We start from the raw sequence: 4,852 nt of genomic DNA on the forward strand, positions 1-4,852 counted from the left end.
CCCTAAATTAATGCACTGATTGTTGTTAATTGGGCTGGCATCTTCTACTTTCAACTTATCAGAGGAAATAAAATTGTGGGAATTGGAAGGGGCAGAAATAATTGGAGAGTTGGAAGAAAGGGTAGGGTAGTCATTTAGATTGAGGTTAAATTTGCCTTGCTGTAAAGGGGAGTTGGGAACCGAGATAGACTTATCAACTTTATCCTCCTTTACACTATGTTGACCCACGCTTTTAGTCTTGAAAAGGGACACCTTGATCTCTTCCTCTGTTTTTTTATTTCATTGTACTTTGCCCTTTGAGATTTCACAGCTTTAGTTACCCTTTCCAAAGAATTATGGATAACTTTTGGCTTGTAAACCGAGAAATGAGCACTTGACTTTTGAGTGGATTGACTTTTCGAATTGAACCCAGCAACGGCTATCTCACCATCTTCCATCAAATCTTCCACATCACTAGACTTGAACTCCGTTACCGGAGGCTCAGCATGTGATCCGGACCTTTGCTCTTTGATTACTTTAGACTATTCTTTTATCAACAGATTATATTCCATGATAATAGCCTCGCTCACCGTTTCCATTAACTCATCTTCACAAATCTCTTCGACCCAAACTTTACCAAAATCCACGTTGTCGATTTTTGCCTGTACCAATTGGTTAATGGGCTCCGGATCAGTGGATTCTATAAGAGCTTGTAAAGTATCAGCACGTTGCAGGTTGTGTGACGTAGAATCGATGTGTATAACTCTTCCAAATACACTCGCCGCTTCAATGGCACAATTAGAAGAACAACAATTATAGGGGATCCCTTTGATGGCTAACTTGACAATCCTAGAGAATTTATTTTTGTATTTGAGCATTGGAATGACCTCAACAAATTCCAATTCATTTGGAGTAGGACCTCTGGTCATTCTTGTAAAACTGTCCATGTCTGCACAACACACCATATAGCCGTAAGATCCCCAATCTGAAACCGAAACAATAGAAATGGATCTGCTTTTTAACCATTCGAATAGCTTTAGAGCCTTAATTAGAACCTTATCCACAATTAACGCGGTCAACATAAGTCGATCTGTGACTAGATGATCAGTCGAAAGGTTGATAATAGGCATCGAATTATTGGGTGATTTGATATCTGAAGACTGCTGCTGGGGAGCCTTCTGCAAAAGATTAACGCCCACCTTCGGAGTGATTTTGATGTTAAGGTGTTTTTTAGCATACCCTATAAACAGATGCCTCCCATTGACGAACTTGCCATTCAACTCATTCATAGCCGTTTTAGCTTGAATTAAAGACTGAAATTTAACAAAAGCGAAACTGCGATTCTGTTTCCAGGCGATACCTTCAATAAGCCCAAAATTGCTAAACAAGTAATTAATATTGTCCTCGTTGGTGAATTTTGAAAGACCCCCCAAAAACAGTGTAGATTTTGGGGAAAATACTTGATTTGTGTTATGCTTTTGTGCTGGGCATTGGTGAGAAGATTGACCTTCATGAATTAGAGGGATTGAATTTGGGAAAGTAGGTTTGAAATTAGGGTTTGGGTTTGAATTAGGGTTAGGGTTTGAATTGGGGAATGGGTTTGAATTTTGAACGGTTGGAAGAGTCATTGAGAGAGATTAATGTCCGTTGCATTCGCTTTATGTTGTTGTATAATTACATCTATTTAAGTACGTAAGGTGATTAAAGTCTCATAAAGTTTTAAGTTTGGAATAAAGTGCATGATAAAATCCCAGATTTATAAATCCCCTGTTATGATTATGAATTAATTTAATACTTTGTTTCATAATACTCCGTACTTGGATTAATAATGTGCAATAAGTATGTGCTATTGTATGTGTTACTTCAAACACGTTACAGACAATCAAAAGTACCAAAATTGCATGGCATGGCAATGTTAAACAAGTTTACACCTAATGAAAGTGTTCTTTCGAAGTACAAGATGGATTAAACGTTTATTAATATCACAAAAACAAAAACGTACAACATGCAAAAGTATATGGAGATATTATTATTATTATTCAACGAAGTTGAAATATATGGAGATCTAGATTCATCTCTGTATCAATCCAAAAGAGATCATGTAGTATCATGATGTAGTACGCCGAGCTAGATTTCATATAGCGAAAGTGCGAACTTGCCATCAGGTCCCTTTCCCCTGTAGTGACACATTAATTCTTTCGCTGTCGCACATCTATACTTGGCTCCATTAACTTCCGAAAGCAATTCCTTAATCGGTTCAAACACTTTTGATGAAGGAAGTAGACCTGTCGAAAAGGATGACGCCACTGATATTCTTGGACCAATGTTCTTCGCCACCACTTTGTGTTGCGCACTCACAAATTTGCCATTTGTTATCAACTGAAAACGTATGTTACACGTATTCAATTCCTAATTAGGATTCATCAGCAAAGTGAAGTTGAAAAATCTGAATTCATGGTGGAATAGATATTCAAAAAAATTTCTCTTCTATATCTTGCACATAATTTTATACTTAGATTGAGTCTAGATGTAATGAATTAACATTGAAAGTTGAATCGTTCAACATTCAACACGTTTATTTTTGAACTTGGAACGACAAAAATAATGTGTGTTAAACCATCAGAGTATCAACTCTGATAACCATTCAACACCTCCATATACCTTCAATACCCTACTAAATTTTTATCCACGAACATTTGTTAAACAACTATATGTTGCTTTATTTGTTCATGTATAGGTTTTACGATAATTTAACATAGTGTTTACGGTAATTTAACATAGTGTTTTAACGGAATGATTATTAGACATACATAAATCGTTATTTAGAACTAAAACCATTAAACACTTAACCATTCAGCGATCAAATTTTAGAAAGAGATTTGCATGCCTGTAGCAGATCTCCGGCATTGACTACAAGAGCTCCTGGGATCGGAGGAACATCGATCCATTGGTTCTAAAAAAATACTTGTAATCCACCGATATGGTCTTGTAGAAGAATCGTGATGAAACCATGGTCTTTGTGGTTAGGGGTACCAATTGCTAATTCAGGTTGCGGGCATGGTGGATAATAATGACCCACAAGCAAAACACCTTCAGCGCACCCCATCTTCGTTAGATGATCAACATCGAGTCCAAGACCTTCTGATACTAATTGTAACACTCGCTCTCCGAGTTTCAATACTTGCTTCGAATACTCTATCAAAATATCCCTACAAGTAAAAATATCAAATATCACATACACTTTCTTTAAACTATTTGTTAACTTGACTCTTTTTAGCGGTGATGTGGAGTGAAATTTTACACTTTTTGGAAGATAAAGAAAAAGTTGACTGTGACGAGTCAATTTTAAATGTGCCGTGGTAAAATATAATTGAGAGTTGAATTAAGAAGAAATAAAATAATTATATATTAATGATGTGTTAAATTTTTATTGGGTGTTAAAATCTCACTTTGAAGGTTAGGATCTTAACTAACCCCCTTTGACGTTTCATTTGACGTTGTGTAACGGGCGTTATAGGCGTTAAATTGCGCCAACATGGAAAACAATGCATGTTTAACGCCGTGTAACAAATGGTCTTAGTACACTTGTATAAAGAATCATAATAGCAACACTAAGCTACATCAAAACCATTAAATTATTCAAATTTTGAAGTATGATGCACTTAATTATTCAGTTTTATGAAACTTTATTTTCTTTTTAGTTATTGAATAAACAAAATATCAGTGAAATAAATCATTACCTGCAAATTGGTGGTAACTCATGTGGTTGAGGTGGGTTAGGAGCCATGGTGGCAATGAAAGTGTCCCTCCAATTAGCCACCGGTGCAGTATACAAGTCGAAACTGCTGTTATACACGACCCTACGCTGTTCCACACTATTGTCTCTTATATACCAATGCTTCTTCACATCAGTATCTTGATCATGAAATCTTTTCACCCCATTAATTATCTCATCTAAAATGGTATTTGAAATTCCATGATTCACAATCTGAAACATGCCCCAACTCTCAAACGCATCCTTTATATTCTTGATCACCTCTTTTCGCTTGATCGGATCATTGTCGATTCCCTGCATGTCAATGGTGGCAAGATTTGGTATCGAATGTGACGGTTCGATAATGGTGTTTTCAGGTGAAGGTGGGCGGTGGAATATACGAGGGATATGTGTGATACCGGAGTCAACAAGTCCTTTGACTCCGGTTTTTGTTTCGTCAAATGACGTGAGCTCTGCTTTCCGGTCGTAATCCGGTTCGAATGAAGATGTGTTACGCATGAGACTCATCAAGCTTCTCTGTTTTGTTCTGCTGCCGTGCACTATTGAACCCCTTGAAACGAAAATGTGTGATATATATATATATATATAGATACAAAACAGGCCAGAGTAAGAAGGAAAATTATAAGAACACTTAACCAAACTGTACATGAGTATTTAATGCCAAATAAAATAAATATTCTGCGAACGCATTTTTTCCTGTGTCCAAAATTACTCATATCGTTTTGGTTTTTAGTTTCCAAGATTTAAAAAGTTTTGAAATATATAATAGAAAAATCGAATATCGAGCCAAAATTAAATTCCATATTTCATAATTGAACCACCGTGGTTCTAACCGAGTGGTATCCCCATTCTTTGTGTTTGGGGTCAGGGTTGAGGTCATGAGTTCGAGTCTCGCTCAGCTCACTCTCTTAATTAATCTGTCTGAAATATGGAGCTTCAGATTGACCCGGAGGGGGTTTTCTCCCGGATATATTCAGAATCAAACGTGATAATCGCATATTTGGTTAAGTCCTATCTGAATAATGTCAACAACTTGCTTTTTTCGGAAAAAAAATTTAAAAATAAAACAACCGAATTAGAATATAATTTGATTCGGTT

General features: G+C 36.3%; 1 pseudogene; it reads right to left on the bottom strand.

The window, feature by feature from the left end:
• Window positions 1-2,106: 2,106 nt before the first annotated feature.
• LOC139889872 (1-aminocyclopropane-1-carboxylate oxidase homolog 1-like) lies at window positions 2,107-4,252 on the bottom strand (annotated as a pseudogene).
• Window positions 4,253-4,852: the final 600 nt, after the last annotated feature.

The sequence above is a fragment of the Rutidosis leptorrhynchoides genome, chromosome 2 (genome assembly GCF_046630445.1).
Source record: "Rutidosis leptorrhynchoides isolate AG116_Rl617_1_P2 chromosome 2, CSIRO_AGI_Rlap_v1, whole genome shotgun sequence".
NCBI lineage: Eukaryota > Viridiplantae > Streptophyta > Magnoliopsida > Asterales > Asteraceae > Rutidosis > Rutidosis leptorrhynchoides.